This window comes from Crotalus tigris, unplaced genomic scaffold, assembly GCF_016545835.1.
Source record: "Crotalus tigris isolate CLP2741 ecotype Arizona unplaced genomic scaffold, ASM1654583v1 scf7180000017774.6281472, whole genome shotgun sequence".
NCBI lineage: Eukaryota > Metazoa > Chordata > Lepidosauria > Squamata > Viperidae > Crotalus > Crotalus tigris.
In genome coordinates, this window is record NW_024096625.1 from 2224302 (window position 1) to 2246516 (window position 22215).

Sequence of the window (22215 nt, forward strand, 5' to 3'; positions counted from 1 at the left end):
GCTCAAGAAGGCAGCTATTTTGTAGCAATCTTCCTGCTTGCAATGAAACATAAAACTTCAAAGAGTCAAGTTTCATTCACATGTCTTTATTTAAATATATTTATATGCATGCTACATACTCAAACTAGTACAATTCAGCTTACAATTCTGAAGTAGCAAAAACATCAACGATCCCAATAAACAACAATTGCACTTTGGGTAGACAAACCAACTCTTCCCAACATTCAATACTAAACAGTAGATATATCATACTTACTTCAAAAAGTTATGCGAGAAATAATCTACTACCTTTATATCTGAGGTAAGCATTCATACTTCACAGTTTAAGCTAGGCCAAAGTGATTTTCCAGTGCCCCTCCCCTTGTGTGTATTCAGAATGTAGATTTTGGCATGGAGAATATTATCTCAAAAACCAGAGCCAAAAAGGACTGTATAGGCAATTGAATTGAGTCCAGAAGCAAATTGGCTGTCAATGAAACCCATCAAAATTGATGTCATTTTGTTGCATTTGTATACACCAGATAGGATGCAGGTGGCTGTGTTCTGTTCCAGCTATAATTGTGTTTTATCTCTTTGCCCTGTCTCCCAAGGTTATTCCCACATATCATCACAGATATGGTACATACCTTCCAGCCTCTATTTGAAGATATTTAATTTTCAAGCCACAGCAAGATCCACCATCTGAAAGTTTATTCTCATATTGAGTCTGGATCTCCTTCTTTATGATTTTAACCTACCTGTTTTCTAAACTTCTTCCAATTTATCATTGTCAATTTTTTTTGAACTATGGTGCCTAGACCTGGACATAATATTACATATGGAGCATGGTAGAGTTCAGCAGGACAATTACTTTTTGTGATCCAGACACTATGTTCTTATTAATCCTCTTCAACATAGTATTTATCTTTTTTACAGCCTTATCACAGTACTAGATGATGTTTAACTTGTGGTTGGCAAGGTTACACTGAACCTTTTCATAGATACTATAGCCCCATTATGTACATGTCTTATCTTTTTTCTACTCAGAGGCAGAACTTTACATTTCTCCCCGATAAATTCTATTATTTCAGCTCATTACTCAAGTTTGTCTAATTTTTTTTTTGAATTCTTCTATTTCAATCAAAATTGGAAGACCTCTCTTCAAGGTCTTGCAAAGGTGGCCATATTCTTTTCTTTATAGAAAGTTCTTCACTTAATAGTATTCTCTGTTTGAAGAGCTCTTCAGTCCAGGCACAGTTAAAATAAATATAAAGAGATATTTGAGAGTCCCCATTAAAAGTTAGTCCTGGATGGAAGACTATGCAGCTATATAAAGTCTTTCCTACTATGATGAACCACATATCAATTTAAATTGCACTTATGTTTTCTAAAGTTAGTATCAATGTTTATAAAGTTGCATGTGTAAATGTAGTGAAAATTTGCATCAACCTTTGTCTTTTTAAAAAATTGCTTGACAGTACAAAAATATCCTTCATATTAATCTTGTTTCAAGTCTGGATCTTTCATAAATTACAAAGATGGAGAAGAAGGCTAACAAGGCAGCCAGTGGATAGAGAATGTTATGACAATGTGAAATAAGACAGGAAGTGGGAACGAAAGGAAACCTCAGGTAAGGCATATGAAGAGCTAGAGAGCTGGGAAACAATGAGTTGGGAAACCAGCAGTGAGCAAGGTGGAGGATAAATATGGCTAGAGAAAGAAGACTGAGGGCTGGGACTAGGAAGAGACACGGGGCATTGCATACCACATAAAATTGTTGTGCTTTTATTTATTTACTGGCATGCCCTCTTCTTATATAACTACATTGATAGTTTTCATAGTGGAAGAAGGTACTGAACCTAAATCCATATCTTACCCCCTATACCATAATGCAGTGATGTTCTCTTGTTCCATTTGGAAATCAAAATTATGTTCTGTCTCAATTATTATTTAAATCAGAGATAGACACCATGATGCCCTTCAGATATTTTTTAACAAATAAAGCAACTCCAATAAACATATTCATTTGTCAGGAACTATAGACTTTGCTGTCCAAGATAACTGTAAAAAGCGTTTTGTTTATCTCGGATAACACTCAGTTCTCCCGATCAGATATTCTTCATGTACATTGGAGTCCAACTCTTTAATTTTTTTTCTCATCATTATTAGGTAGTCCATAGCTAAATTAATATCAGAACATATTTATTTTTCTCAATTTGTATAAAGGAAACATGACTAATTTTGTCTTCTGTGCCTAGATTGTCCAGACAGATCTATTCTGTCCTATCAAACTGAAAACCTAAATGAACTTTTACAAAAACAAGGCTAGCGAAAGAATTAAATATCTATTCAATGTGGGAAAAGCATTGTGCTTAGGAATACAGAATGCTTGGAGCTGCCAGAATAGATTTTATATTAGAAGAACTGATTGTCATGGGACAGCAGATTTTATTTATAGTGATTTGCCTATGTTTATCTTTCACTTTACATTAAGGGCAGAAGCTTCTTAGAATAATTCACCAGAGGTTATTTCAAAAATATATACCTAGGATTTGAAGTAATGAGTATTAATATTAGCATCCATTATAAATGTAAACTGCCATATGATATCCTACTAACTGAACAATTTTCTGGTCAGCTGCAACTTCTATACATAATCTAGCTGAAGCTTTACAATCTAACTGTATACAAAGGAAATATATACTTTTCTGTTAATTTAGATAATCCTTGGAGACCACCACTAATTTACCTATCCTCTAAGTAGCTTAGTAAGCCATGGAATACAGATGTGTGGCAGCTGCTATAATGTTTGGAAATAGATGTGGGAACTGTACGTCTGTTGTGTACATTTTGATTGGAGAATAATGTGATGGAAATTTTACTGCATAATAGCCTTGGTTTAAACTATGAAACCTGTGGAAATTATATTTATCTCTTTTTCCCTGAAGATCTGGCAAGAAGGAAAGACTTTGTGAATATAATAATTTCATTGTGAAATATATCCAACAACTGGAGATATTGCCTTTGGAAAATCAAAAGGACTATTTGCTGCATTGAATAATCTCTTAATGGGTAAAAGAGGTTCATATCATTAAATAAATAACACAAAATTACACAACAGTCCTCCTGTTACAAAATGAAATAAATGTCTTCAAATAAAGGATTTCATATTTTAGAATGTATATCAACCTTAACTCTTCTTTTAAAAAATATTGTTTGAAAAACATAACCTAAAACACCCCTCAGATACTAGGATTAGAACTGTACAATTTTGTGGATTCCAGCCCAAGACTACTAGCAGATTTTGACTGATCATTTGGATTTTTTTTCTAGCAAATATTAATATTTTTTGTTTGGTATTAAACACTACTTTTCTGCAATTCACGTACCTGGTCAGAAAAAAAAATGGCCATTCATATTCCTACTTGGCAAGGAAGTCATTTCCTTATCTACATTATTTATATATTATAATATTTTAAACTTAATTTGGTCAATAAATTATATCCATCCACTAAACCAAAAATGCATCAAATTATGTCTTAAGCTTAACCAATGTTTGTATTCAATCAACAGTCTAAATGTTGTTGCCATGGTAGCCCTTTTTCATTGTCTTTTTGTTATTAAAGTTTTAAAAATTTGTTTTAATTGATTGATTATGTTTAGTTTTTAATTTTTGCTTTAATTATGTATATTGCTCAGGGTGATATACAAGTGAAATGGGCAGCTATATAAATTCAATCAATCAATCAATAAATGATAGTTTTCCAGAAAAACTATTTGAGACAGCAATAAAAACTCAACCCCAGATTGCCAGTACTTTTCCTCTTTTGTAAATGTCTCAACAATCTTTGAGGTTATCATATTTTTCTTTTAGTTTTATTTTGCAGACAACAACAAAAAGCTTTCACTAACATGTTGGATAAGGGTGCCTTTCATTCCCTTTGTTTTCAAAATAAAGAAAAAAAACAAATATGGAACAAATTTTCCTTGAAGATTAATGGCTGTTGAACCATAAACTAACTCCTAGGCTAGTTTCATAAATACTTCACCATAGCTGAAGTGCCAACTTTAGAACAAAGCATAATTGCAGATTATGGTTGACAATATGGCTTAACAAGTTATTCCAGTGTTAGTTTATAAATAAAGGACATTTATACAACATGCCAAACTTAGTGAATAGGTTATTTGTGGCTTGGTGAATTATTTTAATCCAAACTGTTTGGCTAGTTCACATTTCAGTATTACATGAACTCAAACAACAGAACAAGATAAAATAAGGTTCATCTGAGTCTTTTTTTCTGTTCTTGGGATTATATGATTTAACCATAGCCTAATTCATTAATGTGCTGAACCCTAACTAAATGAACAGTTGTATAGCTGTTTGCCTGGGATGTTGAACCATGGTTCAATTTATTATTTGCATAACACACTAACTATACTAGCTTGCTTATCACAGCACACTATCAACTAATCAAGCACAAGAGTGTATAGAATTATAGCATGACTATAATCTTCCATTTGCTTAGCTAATGAACCAGAATCAGGAACAAACTCTCAGATGCATGACAACATTTAGACCCTGCATTATCTCCATACCTGCTCAAATATGTGTGCAAAAAATAAGCAACATAGGACAAAACAAAATTGAAACAGGTAAGCAAGGATAATTTATTTATTTATGACTGCTATAATCTTGTCTTTGTATCCAAGGGTTGCCTAACTTAACACAAACCTTCTATTGTTAGTTTCTTCATCTGAATAATAGGGGATGTCAGGTAACCACTGCATAATACTCTTTTTCGGATTTAGTAGCTATATTGGTCTACATTTCCCAACACCCTGACCACAAAATCATATTTTGACCTTGCACTACTATCTTTCTTAATTTTGAGCAACATTTTGAAGGCTAAAATTAAAAACTAATTTGATTTTGAATCCAGGGACATTGTGGTAGGGTGAGAGGAAGGAGTCAGTGATGTAAAAATAGTGGGAGCAAATGGCAGTCAAAGTATGTGTGTGGTGTGTACAGCACATATTAAGAAGGGCCAGGGTTTTGATCATCAGGTCATCTTGCCATTTATACATTGTTGATCCAGTTTGCATTTTTTACCTTTACTTAAAAATAAATATGGGTAATACAATCTTGCTTCAATTGTATTTTTAATATTGACTTCTGCTTAAGTTTAAAAATTGCAATTTGGTCACAACTTCTGAAGCTTCTAAAGGCTGTAACTTTTCAAAATCCACATATGAATCTCTAGCTGCATAATGAATTATGAGAACCCAACTAATACAAACAAGAATTAGTTCATAAAGGATAATTTGAACAGGCCTTAGCTCTGATGCTCAGTATGTGACTTGGAAATAGATTTTGGATTTTACTGAGACTGACTTCTAACATAGTTATGATTAGACAATAAACTTTAACAAAACAGAGTTTCAGAAAATCTAGGCATGATCAATATCTTAGGAAAGCTGAAATTATATTCCAGAGGGGGGTTTTTTTGTTCTAAAAATGATAATGAATATGAAAAGATAGGAAAAACAATTAAAAGGTAAATAAATAACAGGAAGCAAGGACTTGTTTAAGCTGAAAGGAGAGAAAACTCTCAAGCGAATAAGAAAATTGTTGACTTACACATGGAAAAGTACCAGGAGTAAAATATTGATCTGAGAAAGAAAAGTGATCTATAGAATAGTTGCAGTTCAATAGCATTAAGAAAAATTATATAGCACTTTTCCTGGTAATTCACCAACTTGTTATACTTAATGAATAACTGCATACACATGACATTGCTATTCATTTTAAATTGGCTATGTATGTTTGTTATACTTAACAAAGCAAGAATTATTGTCACAATCTAAGAACATTCCAAGCTGCACCTATTATATAGAAAGAAATTTTATCGTTTTTTGAATGAATATTCTTACAGTGTAATACAGACCATACTTGTCTGAAAGAATCTAGAGACCACTAGATGGCACCAAAAAAAAGTGTACAGAAAATTAATTCTTCCACTTAGTGTATGTGCAGTTAGGGAAAATGAGATAGCATAACCTTCATGCCATGCACTTAGAATTTGGGTTCAGTGAAGTTTAATTATAGGAAGGTAGGTATAATTTCATTGCTGTTTAAATGGTGTTCGTGATGTTTATGTGTGTATGTGTTTGTTTTGTTTTGTTTGTTTAATTTCTATAGCCACCATCTCAATCTAGGACTCTGGGAGCTTACGTACTGTACAAAAATTGAATTTCTTGATATTTACTTCCTGGCCCAAATTGTACATAACATTAGATAAAAAAATAATAGACTACTTCAGGAATTGGGTATATTCTATTATTGTTACATATAGCGCAAATAGTTATTTTGGAGCTTGTGAGGTGTGATATTAGACGGTGATTAGAGACATTCAGTCTATATTCATCTATAGTTTTTAATGATAGGGCTATAGACTTAAGTTGTAAGAATCTGGAAGTTTGCTAGATAATAATAATAATTATTATTATTATTGGCTAACTTTGCTGCTATCTAGTGGCCCTTCAAGTTTTTATATTGTCTATGGATAACAATCTCCCAATCCAATTTACATTACAATGTCGGCATAACAAAATGAGATAAGACTTTGATGTGCATCATCATGCTCTCCAAAATAAAAGTAAGATTTTTTAAAAAAACAGGGCAACTTTGAAGTGACAATTTTAAAAGACTTAAAACTTTTTTCCTTACATGTTGGGATCAGTCTTAGAACAGTCACTAAACAGTGTAGTAAGGTCTGCCTGTAATCTTCAGCCTTAGAATTCAAACAAAACATGTGATAACAAACATATTTTATGTACTTTCATGATATTTTTTTAGTTTTGAGATGGTATAGGATATAACTCTGAAAGAATGACAGAGTAAGATAAACATAAACAGTATTTAGGGTTGTTCTGGTTATCATAATCCATTTCAGTTTCTGAATACAAGTAGTTCTTGATTTACAACAATTGAGCCCCATTTTATAACTTTTCTTGCCATAGCTGATAACTGAACCATTGCAGCTGTTGAGTAATACAGTTGTTAAGTGGAACAGGTTTCCCCATTGACTTTGCTTGTCATAAGGTTGCAAAAAGTGATCAATGACACAAAAATCCCTTGCTGTGGGAAGGTCTGGTCACTCTGATAGCCAAAGTAGACATGGGCACTTAGGCTTGGGCTTCATGATCCGATAAGAGGGGACAAAATCTACAGTAGACCAGTTTGAGTACTACAAGTTATTGACCTCTTTCTGGCTCCTCTTCCGTAGGCAAAAGGGATTTTCTTCCATTTTCAATGGAAAAATATTTTCTTGCTATATTTTGGATCTAGCTTCAGCTTCTTTCCAGAAGCTGCTGTTGGCTGAGACACTGATGTGAAGATACTGTATATACTCAGCAAAATGTAAGCAGTTTATCATGGAGCTGGGCCAAAAGTGTGAATGAAGTTCTGGAAGATTACAGGGTTACAAATGATTAAATATTCTTGGTTTCCATTTTTTTTGCATGAATATTTATGCTTTCAACTTTTTATTTCTATTCATCTAGAAGACAGCAGGAGTAGATTAGGAGTTAACATGTGGGATTGGCATTGGGAATTGTTAGTCTCAAATCCATCCTCAACTGTGAAAACTGTGAAAGCTCACACTCACCTCACTTTCTCACTCTAAATTACTCTATAGTAATTTTTGTGATGACAAATGGGAAGAAGGAGTGCTAAGAACATTATCTCCAGCTCCTAAAGATGGAATATATTGGATATTTTGAAAAATTGCTTGAGTTTTCAGGGATAAAATGTTATCCCATCTTCAAGCTGTTGCCAACCACTTTTCCCTCCAGTAAACGTCCTTTTTGCTTAATTTCTCATTTGGGCTGATTTCATTCTATAGTGTTTGCAACTTGCCTTGGATATTCAGCAAAGATTGTGGGGTGATTTTAGCCATTTATTTTCTGGTGCTTCAGAGAGGCTTTCTTATGTGAATTGATGATATTCTTCTAATTGTTGTCAAGTGGAAAATTTAGATCTTTAGAGGGTTACTGTTACATCCTGAGAGTAATGAAGAGTGAGGAAGCTCATCTTGAACACAGCAGTCTTTTATTAGTAACAGCTTTTTCCAATCTGGCAAAACTACGAGGCACACAGCCTCTCTTAACAACTCAAGAGACCCAAACAAATTGGCAACAATTACTGAGTGCTTTTGCGCCTTGCGCGTACGCACAAGGTTGGCATCACTCAGTCTGGTCGCAGGCAGCTTTTGCAATTGTCCAGGACCTTGCAATGTCCCGAGCCTGCTTATTTGCAGGCTCAGGACACAACACCCCTTTCCCCCGGATTAAACATTTCTGCTCGTATATGTGACCTCACTGACCGGACATGTTCCGGATCCATCACACACTGTAATAATTCCCGTAAGATTTATGAGTGTGTGATTGATCCATTGCGACCTCTTCAGACCTGGGGAACACGCTCGTACTGTCACATACATGGAATGTGTAATTGGTTATTTTAAATTGGGCACACGCCCCATCCTTTTGGAAATAAATAAATCTGAAATTAAAAGGACCCCTTAACACAAGACAGCCCCTTTACCTGTGGAATTTTCCTTCAGCAGTCCCTTTCAAAACTGGTCTCCAGGTTAACATATTCTCTCAGGTATTTTGGGGGGTATCTGGTCCTTTGCGACTTTCTCAGACATGGCGAAGGTGCAGGGCTCATTTGCTTTCCTGCTAGGCGAGGTGAGCCAGCGGTGGTAGCCCTACATTTCCAAGCACCTTTGGAGCCTGCCTGTTCGCCCACCAGGCTCAGCTGGCCAGGACTTTGTTGCCCCGCATACCTGGTCAACCTGCCACCTTCTCTGTCCAGTCCAGCATACTGGAGAGAGATGGTAGTCCCCAGGTCCACAATGGACCTTCCCTGGAAGCACTGTCCTTCAGCCCCGAGGCCAGCCAATACTGGATTCTGGGCATCAGGGTCACCCCTAAGCTCAGAGGTTTTCCCACCTGTGCCAGAGGTGCCGGAATCAGGAGTCGCCTCCCTGGCCACCCCCTTCCTGCTGACCTCCTTTGTGAGGTAGTTGCTGGGACGTACCCTCGCCCTTGCTGGAATTTCTGGTCATTGTTTCCTTGTGAGATATGAGGATACCCCCTGTCAAACTCCCTGTCTGGAGTGTTACTAGTTGAAGGTGAGTAATGTGAACACCCCCGGTATGTCTCCCTGTCTGGAGTGATTGTGGATAAGTGGGGAAACCCCCTATCTCTTGAATCTTCATACTGCATATTATCATCCCTCCCCCCCCTAGAGCAGAGCCAGGAGCGGAAGAGTGAGAGTCCAATCGCCAATGCAGCTGATCTATGTGTTTGCAAATAACATGGTCTTCACCCAATGTCACTTCATACGACAATGGTCCCAAGGCCTTGCAGACCACAGCTGTCACCCAGAGATGACCAGGTCCATAGTTGCGTGCCCAGACCGGATCACCCACTTGGAGTCTCCTAGGTGTCCACGGTTGTGACACCTGTGAAGCCACCCGGTCAGGATGCAGCCTGTCCAGCTTCGTTATGAGGCGGTGACCCCAGCGGAGTTCAGCAGGGCTCTTTCCTGTGGCAGTGCATGGTGTGGTGCGGTGTGCAAGAAGGAAATCTGCTAACCTGTGATGCCAGTTACCATAAGTCAATCTCTTGAGGGCATCTTTGGTAGTGTGCACCATTCTCTCAGCCATTCCGTTGGAGGACGGGTGGAAGGGAGCCGATGTCGCATGCCAGATCATGTTGGCTTGCAGGAAAGCCTGGAACTCAGAAGAAGTAAATTGGGGACCATTGTCTGAAACCAACATATCCGGAAGACCATGTGATACAAAAATGCTTCTCAACACCTGGTTGGTCCTGGCAGTAGTAGTGGAGGAAACAGGAACAATCTCTAGCCATTTGGAATGGCTGTCAATCACAATGAGGAAGAATTGCCCCTGAGAGGGCCCAGCGTAATCTATATGCACCCTGGACCATGGGAATTGAGTTTCCTCCCACCTGTGTACTGGGGCCTGAGGCATTTCAGGCCAGGACTGTTGGCACGCTTGGCACGCTGGGCCTCGATAGCCTTATCGAGACCCGGCCACCAAAGATGGCTACGCACAAGCGCTTTCATCTTTACTATATCAGGATGTCTATCGTGCAAAGAGCACAAGATTCTAGGCTCAACGAGGTAGGAATCACAATTCTGCTACCCCATAACAGGCAACCTTTGAAAGTGGAAAACTCATGGCTTCTTTTTCCAGAAGCTCTGAAACTCCATATTGGGACACTTGTCAGGCCACCCTTACAACACCCATGACAACACGCGTGTGAGCGTGTGATCAGTGGCAGTTTCTGCAGCCACATCCCTGGCATTGAGGGGACACTCTGGTAATTCCTGAATTGACAGAATATGAACAGCTGGAGCCAGATCAGGCTCCAATTGCTGCAAGGACAATCTACTCAGACCATCAGCATGACCCATATCTTTTCCAGGTTTGTGAATTAAGGTAAAGTTGTATGCTGACAGAAAAATGGATAATCTCAGCATACGAGGAGAAATGATATGTGGGGTCTGTTTGTTTGTAGTAAACAATCCCAAGAAAGATTTATGATCAGTATCGACTGTAAATTTGCAGCCATATAAGAAATCATGAAATTTCTTAATGCCAGCCACTATGGCCAAAGTCTCTCTGTCAATCTGAGCATAATTACATTCAGCAGAAGATAGGGTCCTGGAATAATAAGCTACAGGGACCTGAGTCCCATCAGCCTTCAGATGGCTGAGTACTGTTCCTACCCCGTAAGGAGATGCATCGCAGGCGATGCACATAGGCAGCTGCTCGTTGAAATGAGCTAAGACAGTATTGGAAGTTAGCAAGGCCTTAACCTCATTGAAACTCTTTTCATGGACCTTAGTCCACTGCCAAGGAGCCTATTTGTCCAAGAGCCTATGTAAGGGCTCTGCCACAGCAGCCTTGTGAGGTAGGAAAGCATGATAAAAATTTAAGGGGCCCAGGAAGGCTTGCAACTCACCCTTGGATTTAGGGCTAGGGGCCTCTTGAATGGCATGCAGCTTGCCTTCAGCAGGGTGGATACCCTGGGCATCTATTCTAAATGCCAAGAATTCAATGGAATTGACTCCAGTTTTGCATTTTTCCTTTTTCAGTTTAAGGCCTGCTTTTCTGAAGCGAAGCAAGACAGCCCTTAATCTCTCAGCTAGCGTTTGAGATGACTCCCCAGCAACGAGGACATCATCAAAATAGGGGCAGTCCCCTGGAATTCCACGCAGCGTGCTTTCCGTGACGCTTTGGAATATGCCAGGGGCTACATTAATCCCAAATTGCACTCTTGACCTTAAAAGCTCCTCTATGAGTGACTATAGTTTGTGCTTCTGCAGCTGCCTCATCAACATGCAACTGTTGGTAGGCCTGTGCCAGGTCAAGCTTTGCAAAGATGCTGCCCCCCTTAAGAGATGCCAGAATGTGACTTACCACTCGAACTGGATAAGCATGCTGTTGTAAAGCCTTATTTAGTGTACATTTGTAATCTGCACAAATACGTATCTCCCCATTAGCCTTTAAAGGCGTTACTATAGGGGTTTCCCATGGGCTTGAATCTACAGGTTCTAAAATACCTTGCTGTATCAGCTTGTCCAGTTCAGCATCAATCTTGGCCTTGAGGGCAAAGGGTACCCCCCTTGGCTTAACCCTGATGGGGATGATTGTTGGGTCTAACCTCAATGAGACTGGAGGCCCCTTGAAGGATCCAAGCTCTGAACTAAACACATCTGCAAACTCCTTGCAGACTTCTGCCAGGCATGACGTTTGCAAACTGTGCAGCCCAGTGATTTGGATGCCCAGAGCCTCAAACCAATCAAGTCCAATAAGGCTCCTGCGTTCCCCCCCACTACCAACACATCTAGAGGACCTTCAAAATCCTTATACTGCACGTTAAGGGTGGCCTCCCCCTTAACACACACTTTAGAATTTTGAAAGTCTGTGAGAATTATGTTTGATGGTCTTAGTTTGGCTCGAATGCCACTACTGTTGCAAATTTCCCTAAATGTATTGTTAGAAATAATAGAGAGAGCGGACCCTGTGTCCAACTCCATAGCTATAGGAACCCCTTGCAGCCTTACTTTTAAAGACAGTTTTTTCTTTAAGGGTTTATGTGTTCATGTCTTCAAAATACTCTTGCACGATGCACAGAAACCCACCCTATTTTGGCTGGGGACCCTGTTACCTTTCAGACGCAATTCTTCCTGAGATTGTACCTTCTGTTGACTCAAGCATATGGCTGCAATGTAGCCTCTCTTTCCACACCCTCTGCATATGGCGGACTGGAATCTGCACTCAGTTCTCTTGTGGCTTCCACCACATCCAAAGCATTTGATGGCTGTAGTGGCCTTGTCCAGACGCCCCTTCTGCTTCTTCCACAATGGCAGGTAAAGTCTATTCACCTCGTCTTCAGGATCTGTGTCTAATTCATCTTTGATGTCTTCCTGATGACAGTTGCCGTTTCAGGAATGTTTCTGGTAGGCCGTAGAGACCTTACAGCTCCTCCAGCTGCTTCTTCAGCCGTCACCTCCCTTAGAGCATCTTGGAAGGAAATATCTTCTCTGGCAAAAAGTTTCTGCTGCAGATCTCTGTTTCTTAAACCACAAATGAAATGATCTCGCAGCCTCTCTTCCAGATCCTTGAACTCACAAGGCTTGGCTGCTCTCCTTAAGGCTGTAATAAAGTCTTTAGCAGATTCACCTGCTCTCTGATCTCTTTGCTCAAATGTGTGTCTCCATGCAATCACAGACAATTTGGGCTGGAAATGTTCCTTTAACACAGTGGTTCTCAACCTATAGGTAGGGACCCCATTTGGGGTCGAACGACCATTTCACGGGGTCGCCAAACACAGTCCGCCATTGTTTTCTCTTTTCCTTAGCTGTGCTACTCCCTTTTATTCTATTGGCTTTTGAAAGCTAATAGAATAGACTCTCTTGAATAGAGTCTAATTCTATTGGCTTTCAAAAGCCAATAGGAATTGTCCAGGCTGTCTCTGCCCTGCTGAGCCCGCCAAAAGTCCCATTCTGCAAACGGTGCTGCACCAGTTGAGTAGTCCTCGACTTACGACCGGTTGAGTAGTCCTTGACTTATAATAATAATAGTAGTAAAGTTGGAAGGGACCTTGGAGGTCATCTAGTCCAACCCCCTGCTCGGGCAGGAAACCCTACACCATTTCGGACAAATGGCTGTCCAGTCTCTTCTTAAAAACTTCCAGTGTTGGAGCTTTTACTGCTTCTGGAGGCAAGCTGTTCCACTGATTAATTGTTCTCACTGTCAGGAAGTTTCTCCTTAGTTCTAGGTTGCTTCTCTCCTTGATTAGTTGGGGGGGGGTTGCGGCATTAAAAAGGTTGAGAACCACTGCTTTAACAATTTCTTCAAGTCAGTAAACATAACCGACTCTATAGGTGCAAGGGCCACTAGGTTCTCAGATATTTCAAATGCCTCCTGACCACAAACACACAACAGCGTTGCAGCCTTTGATCCATCTTCCCTTATTTGGTTTACTCTACAATAATTTTCCACCCTGGCAACATAAGAGTCCCATCTTTCTGGATGAGCAATGTCAAACTCAGAAATACGTCCAATCTTCGCCATTTTCTCTCTATTCTTTCTAATGTAGGGGGGGGGGGGAAAGGGTTATTCAGCCAAGCTCACCCTTCAGCAATGCTGTACTGATAGGACTGAGACGCTGCTTCCAACGCCGACTTCCCCCTCTTCAGGACTTCAAGGTGAGTCTTTGCAGGATCCCATCCTCGTCACCAGTGTTACATCCTGAGAGTAATGAAGAGTGAGGAGGCTCATCTTGAACATAGCAGTCTTTTATTAGTAATAGCTTTTTCCAATCTGGCAAAACTACGAGGCACACAGCCTCTCTTAACAACTCAGAGACCCGAACAAATTGGCAACAATTACTGAGTGCTTTCGCGCCTTGCACGTGCGCACAAGGCCAGCGTCACTCAGTCTGGTTGCGGGCAGCTTTTGCAATTGCCCAGGACCTTGCAACGTCCCGAGCCTGCTTATTTGCAGGCTCAGGACACAACAGTTACAACCTTGGATTTTATTTACTTACCCATTTTGAAATCCATTCTTAAGGCTCTTCCTAATAAGCCTCTACTTATTCCAGGTATGCTGGCTGAGGAACTCTGGGAGTTGACATCCACAAGTCATAAAAGGATCATATTTGAAGACCCCTGGCTTATTCTGTTGATCTTCGTTTGGCAAATTGAATTCATTACACTGTTATGTGGCACTGCACTTCTAATAATCTAATGGGGCTTGAGCTATATGTTCCATACAAATCCATCACCAAAAACTAGGAGACAGAGATCACTTGCACCTTAGCATTGTGCACTATGTGACCAATATAGGAAATACTTCATTATTTTGGAACAAGTAATTATCCACAATGCAGCTTCTAATGTATTTATGCTCCTTTACTTTAATTTTGGTTTAGTTTTGCTATACCAGATCTGAGCTGCTAAAATCCAAACCATTTATTATTATTTTCTGTACAGCTTGCTGTCTTCCGATGGCAGCCCAGATCTGGTGATCCCTGCACAAAAACATGACACGAATTATTAACGAGAAGTTGAAGATTTGAAACCTATTCCGGCGTTGGGAAGTCCGTTTCACTTTAAGGAAGGGCGTGCGCCACGGCTTTAAAAAATGGGCAGGCTGATTGTTTTGCACCCGCCTTTCATTTCAGCGATAGAGCTATGATAGGCTAAAGGAACTGCTGTTAGCTTTTTCCAGAATTTCAGATCATTTGAAGCTGGTGAGTGAAGTCGATATATTGGTGTATTAGAATTATAGGAATGAGTTCAGACTCTTGTAAATTAGGGCAGCCAGCTGTCATGGAAGAACAACCGGGATGGAATAATACCCGGGAAGGGAGGGAACGGTAGACTTTGCTTGGATTCCAAATGCTGATTGGATCCGCTCCACTTGCGCTGCCTTGCCCAGATCTGTGAAAGACAGAACTATACCGAAGCGCAGGATTGCCTCCGCGCGGATAGGGAAAACCTGGTGCAAGGTATGCGGAATTATCGTGGTTAATTTAGAAAAGGAACGCCGCTGCGGTTTGCCTAGGTCTTCCAATCTGATTGGAAAGACGTTCCCAAGTTAGCAATTATTTTCGCAGAATTAGGTTTAATTATGGAACGAGGAGAAAAAAACCCAGCTTTGTAACTGTCGTTTTTCTTATTTTCCTCCTGTGGAGAAAGCCCCGAGAGGGCCCTGAAAGAGGCCTGGATCAAATAGAGAAAACATGATTCGATTTATTCAGAATAAATGTATTCAACATTGACCACGATGAGCATATTATTCTACTCAGATTCTATTGAGATGAATGGGGATTTCCTAATAAATACGGTGGTTTGCAATACATTTTAAGAGTGACTATGCTTTAATGGCATTTGTGACAGGAAGCAAGATTTGCAGAAGTTGTATAAGGTTGAAAAGCTTCCTTGTATAACTGGTTTATTAAATACCAGCTTAAATTGATTGACCTGTTTTAATAAGTAAAGAAAAATAAATATATAAAGAAGTGATTTTTCTCCTTCACAGGAAATACAATTTTACTAACTGATCACTTTTCTTAAAATACAATAAATGATCTCTCTTTCTCATATGCCATTTCTTATCTATAAACAAAAACAGCAAAAGTCCATTAAAAGTTATGTAAGATAGCATCTATTTTAATCCCAAATAAACCAACTTTTTATTTCTTCCTTTTACTTCTAACAATCTTGATTTTTCAAATTATTTATTATATTTTTTCTTGTCTTTGTTAGTTTATAAGTAACTCAGTATAGTGTATATATCTAATATTCCTTCCTTCTTTTATTTTCCACCACAACAATCCTGTGAGGTAGATTAGGCTGAGAGAAAATGATTGGTACCAAATCATCCAGCAGCTTTCATGCTTAAGACTAGATAGAACTTGCAATGTCCTTCAATATCTCCAATGTTAAAATATTTTGCTTCATTTTGTCTTAGTAAGTTGAGTTTGAGTGTTCCCCTTAGCTTTTAATTCCTTCTAGTTTCCTCTAGTTTCCAATTTATAAAGTTGTACTTTAGTTTTTTTTAAATAATTCAAAAGAAAAGTATTTTCCATAGGAAAGATTTTTATAATTAATTCCAAAATCTTATTTCAAATTTATCTGATAGTTTGTCTATAATTCTCTAAAATTATAGAGTTTGATTTAACCTTTTGCTGTTTATTAAAAAAATATTTCTAACCTTGTTAAAGCTTGGTTTCCTAAGGATTATAGGAAACTTGCCAGGTGCTGTAAACACATGTATCCAAAGATTCCTAATAGCTGAAAAGCAGTTAACAAGCGATTTCTGAAAGTGATTAGAAAAGGAAGCAAATTCAGTGTCCTTAAAACTGCTTATCATGTTTTGGGCATTAGACTATTTGAGCAATAAGCTTAACCTGCCAGAGACTGTGGTCTCCTTACAAAGAGCAGTTATTTGGAGCTTTTGTGGTTGATCTCAAGTCTTTTTCTTGTCTGTCCTTGCACAAGTGTATGTACCATTTCAAAATCCCTTTAGATGAAAACAATTCTGTTTTTACATGTGCATTTCAGAGCCATTGATAACATTTTACTCAATTTTCTGTTACAAACAGAATTGATTGCTATATATTGAAAGAAATGTCCCTATTGGGCCAACTTTCTGATTTTAAAGTGAGAACTGTTATGTTAAACTGATTCTCATAAAAGTAATATACGGATAGTCCTTGACTTACAATAGTTCATTTAGTGACCATTCAAAGATACAATGGGATTGAAAGAAGCGACTTATGACCATTTTTCACACAATCATTATAGCATCCCTCTGGTCATGTGATCAAAATTCAGATGCTTGGCAACTGACTCATATTTATGACAGTTGTTGTGTCCTGGGGTCATGTGGTCAACTTTTGCAATCTCCTGATAAGCAAAGTCAATGAGGAAGCCAGATTCACTTAACAACCATGTTGCTAACTTAACTGCAGTGATTCATTTAACAACTGTGGTAAGAAAGTTCATAAAATGGAGTAAAATTCACTTAATAGTCTCTCCTAGCAATGGGAATTTTGGACTCAATTGTGATTGTAAGTCGAGGGCTACCAGTATTTAGAGGTTAAAGATATTAAATATATTTGGAAGTTCAAATAAAGAGCTGGCTTTTGGTGATGAGGGAAATTTTCAACTTGATGACTGGGGTTTCCTAATAAAAGAAAATTAAGAGGGAGACTATAAGGAATGAAAAGCAGGGATAGGAAGCAGGTATTATAAACTTTTGTTCCATGAAAAAGAATATGAAGTTCTTTAGACTGTTTCCCCAAAATTAGATGGATTGGTTTGAATTGGAAAAAATGCAAAGGAGCGCTTTAGAATTGAATATTGCCTGGCTTGGCAAATATAGAATTCATATACAATTCTAAACCACACTATAGTTTACATGGTTTGGGCAAAGTCAGTTGTGACTTATTGAAATTTCGACACCAAGGTTTAACATGTAGCATTAAGACATAAGTAATTTTGGGATAAAACCTCTAAGGGATGATATTGAATCAGAAATAAGAAGACATCATGTTGCCATAATGGCCTTCTTGCTCTTCTCTGAATTTGACTATGAGGGTAAATGACCATACATATTGTTCAAATTATTACAAGATTTCCTGCCATTGATTGATTATATCACCATTGAAGTAGCATGATTACAAAATGCAAAAAACTATTTTGACAAGGAAAAATAAAAATCCTGGATAGAAATCAGCCACTAGGGGGAGTACCATTTACAATATGATCAGAACTTATACTTCTTTCCATGATAGTTTTTATATATTAGTCAAAAAGTTCATTCAGTTTATTTGGGTAGCCGTATGCTTCATTGGGATGGAAAAAAAGCAGATTGATCAAACTGGTTGATATGTGTATATTTCTCTTACATTAGCCTTTCCCAATGGAGTACCTTCCAAATGTTTCCATGAACTACTCAGTATTTAGCACATCTGGCAAGCACCAGTTGAGAAAAATTGCTATATATTTGTTTTGATAATTTAGCACATGTGAATTAATCTAAAGGCTAGGCAGGAACAAAAATATCAAATAATTGTGCAGTTTTAAAATGTTATTAGTTTTGTGTCTAAAACCGAAAGAGTCTGCTTGCTAATGATGTTTTTTTGACTGTAGCATGAAAAAAACATGCTTCTTACATTTTCTTCGCTTTCATAATTTCTTTTTCCTCCCACCAGCAAATATGAAAGATTTTTATATTTGGTTGAAAGATTAGTCTAGATCAACACCAAGCAAAATGCAATTTTAAACAGTCTTAAAATACTGTGATGAAAACTGTCTCCTTTTTTAGTTTCTTTATCATAAAAATAATCTTTTTCTCTTTGTTACACATACACACCGGCTATCTTGAGAGCTTGCCACAATAAATCCATTTGGAGAGCTTTCCTTGCTTATACATAAACGGGATGCAACAGATGTTTTCAGACTTTGTTAGACAAAGAATATAATATAATTTCAGGTTTGCATAACTTCTTCAAAAGCCAACAGAAATAATAAAATAGTAAAATAGAAATGCTGGCAGCTAGAGAAAGCATCAGCACTATCCACTATTACATTTAATGTCAAAAATTAAAAGTGATCTACATTGTCTAATTGCTTGATTGTCCTGTGTAGGACTGAACTGAATTGAATTGTAGGAATTGAATTCATGGAGTTTTTCATATGTATAGTATCTTTTCCATTACATCTCCCTGGGTGCAGGCCATATCAAGGATATCCTACAAGTGAAAACCTTGAAAGGGCATGAAATAGCTGTCTAGCCCAGGGGTAGGCAACCTTGGCTCTTTTATGACTCCTGGACTTCAATTCCCAGAATTCGTGGGCTGGCTCAGGAATTCTGGGAGTTGAAGTCCACGAGTCATAAAAGAGCCAAGGTTGCCTACCCCTGGTCTAGCCTAACAGATGATTCCAGAAAAAACATATTTTGGATGCCATTTCAGATTAGTTGTCTATAGTCCCAACTCAGAAATTGTGCTCATTATCTTTTTTATCGCAACCAGTTAGGAATTATTTTAATACATTACCAATATGCCTGATAATTTATTTTAAATAACTGGAATTAATGTCTTAATACACTTTTAGCACCATTATTTCTGCTTCTGTATCTCTCATTTTTTGATTGGATATTCTACTATACCAAGTGAAATAAGAGATCATATAACCATAATATTTGGCAAATCAATACCACTTGAATTATCTATAATATTTGAAAACTCTAAGGGGAATTTGAAATGCATACCTCTTTCTCTGGGTTTAATACTTCTATTTCTGTACCAATTTAATCCAGTGGTGCAGTTGTATACATATATAAGCAATTGTATACAGAAATATACTAAAGAAAATAAAAGAAAGAATTTGCTTAACAAGTATTTTTTTCCCCAATCCTGGAATGTTTTAGAGGTTTATAATTTTACCACTTCCCGATATTAATAATACCAATAGCATGTATTGTAGTTCAATTCACTTGAGGTGCTAATTAGCCTTCCTTGAATTTTCCCTATATAAGAATTGCTGGATTTGAATCCGAATCCCCCTGATAATTTATTAACTATGCTATTTTGCTAAGAAATTTTTGTCTGGACTCAGACAGGATATATATAATATAGTTTGGTTTTCAAGTATGATATGACTGCAGTTAATATGAATAAACCACTTGTGACCAATTACAGTAAGTTAGTTTATATAGTAGGCTAAATTAAGCAAACCACATTACAGCTCAGTGCAATACTATATATGAACCCAGTTTGCAAATATTATATTAAATAATCAAGAATGTGCTACAGATATAATCCATAGGTGGCAATAAATCTACTAGAATAACTTTGTATAACCTTTCTATATAGTTTTGGCACAAGTATAAAACATGTGCCACTAAGGATTGTCAAGATAGATATTTCCTTGGATTAAAAGGTTTTTTTATCGCATGACTTTTATTGCTTTATCAATGAATAAAATACAAAGAAAAATAAAAATAGGAAATTAAGGGAAGGAAAAAGAGGAGGAAAGAAAATAGGAAGTACAAGGGAAAAAAGCAAAAAGTGTTGACTTCGGACTCATTTTAACACAGTACAAGATAACAATATTATAGCCTCAACTTTTTACTTTTACACATTAGCATATAATTAGCCATTTCTATAATAACAAACCTATTTAATCGGCAAAACCGGTTAAAATTTCATTTTTTTCACCACAAGCACAAAATCCAGAAGTCATATCAACGTAAAAAACATAATTAAATATACTCTCCTCCCTGAATAAAATAATCAATTTAACCATTTCTGCTTTATCTTCCTTGCTGTAGAAATAATATGTATTTCCATTTGCACTTAATAATCTGTATAAACTGTCCATTTATATTAACAAAATTCACTCTATTCTTTCAGATCCTTTAACCTTAAAGGAAAAATGCTTTGTTCCCTCCATTTCTAATAATAATTAAAACACTAAACTTTTTTAAAAAACATTTCTAAAATCAAAACATTCTAATACATTTTTTTAACTTCCTTGCAACACACATACTTTAAAGTTCTCTTTCAGACTAATAAAATTCCAACTAACACTAATTAACTCATTAAATTTAGATTACTCCTTCCAATTACCCTCTAGAGTAATTTTTTCTTTTTGTACACATTCTTTTTAAAACTCTAAACTTTTCTTTAAGCTAATACATATTTTTCTCTAATTTTCTCTTAAGATAGATACTTTCAATTACACTTTCAATAATATTTTACAAATTTTAAAAATTACTTAAGTATTATATATAAAGGAAAAATACATTTTCAAATTTTAGATTAAGACTTTCTTTCAATTACAAATATCAGACCGATCCATCCTAATTCCAATTGACTCATTTAGTTTAAGTCACTCCTTCCAGCTTGTCTTCATGGAATAAAATCTTTTTCTTCTCTGGAATGTTTGTCAAGCAGTTATAAGCTTCTCTTTTTCTCAAGGATTTCTCAACCTTGTTAATGTCCATAAGGAAAATTCCCAAATTTGTCCATTTAAAATAAAAGTTGCAGATTTTCTTGAAGCTCCTCTTTCAATTGTTTTGGGAAGTTTGTATTTAAACCATCATAATAAAAATTGGTGTCAGATTTATATTCCAAAATTGCAATTGACTCCTCTGCATTGCCAGCTACTTATGAAATTGTCTTTTTGTACGTATTGCATCACTGAAGTAGTTTGAGAGGGTTTTGTTTTTTAATATCCTTGGACCATAGCTGATCTAAGAACTGATGGATTTTATTTAAAGATTTTTCAAATACCGGTAAGTATCTAATAATTTGCTCCTCTATCTTCTTAACTCCCTCTTTAGTCAAAGACTAGGTTTTTTGTAAGTCACTTAAGAATTACTGGCCAATCAGGAATCATAAAAATAGGAAAGTTATAGCCATCCATAGCAAACAGATAAACTGGAACCACAACTTTTTGTCCTTATATTTCTCCATCAACCTTTTTTTTAAAAAGGACACTCTACACTTCTTTATTTTAACTTGCCTTCTGTAACCTTCTTCCTTGTTGTTTAACAATGAAGAAATCCCAAGAATGGCGCAGATCTTCAAAAAGGAATAACAGGCTATGGCTAACGATAGCCACTTTTAGCTTAATAAATAGAAAGGCACAACTTACTGTCCATTTGACAAAAAAAATTCCAAAACAGCTGCTTCTTCAACAACGAACTGATTGCAGCCCCTCTCCCCACCCCCAGCTTTCAGCATGCAAGCTATTTCAAAATACAGCCCCTGAAGCTACTTGCAGACCTTTGCTGTATTTTCCCTAAGTCAGGAGAGTCATATAAAGTAAAGGAATGCTGATTGCTTCTGTTGGTAAATTGAAAAGGCTGCAGCTCAGGGAAAATCCATTCAGGGATCCTTCCCTGGACATGTCATCAGTTGACCATCTTTTCACCGGAAGTTGGGCTAAAAGGTTGTTGAAGAAGTTGGGAAAATTGCTCAACAATCTTACACACTAAATTCTGTTGTTGATTTTTTATGGTCATAGTTCCTCATTGTAAATTAATGCAACTTAAGCAATAATTTACAAGCTTACCATTTCACATGAATGTATGACAAAACACAGGAAAGATT

The 22215-nt window shown here is 37.2% G+C and overlaps 1 protein-coding gene across 4 annotated transcripts in view; it reads left to right on the forward strand.

Annotated features, from left to right (window-relative positions):
- The first annotated feature begins 4610 nt into the window (after window positions 1-4610).
- Window positions 4611-22215, forward strand: part of CPVL (carboxypeptidase vitellogenic like) — a 54031-nt gene continuing 36426 nt past the window's right edge. For 2 of the 4 annotated variants that reach the window (XM_039341984.1, XM_039341987.1), the window contains exon 1: window positions 14715-14835. The gene's annotated coding sequence lies outside the window, so the exon portion shown is untranslated. Of the gene's footprint in view, window positions 4633-14714; window positions 14836-14881; window positions 15094-22215 lie in introns of those variants that run through there. The other 2 variants (XM_039341986.1, XM_039341985.1) reach the window with 2 other exon arrangements.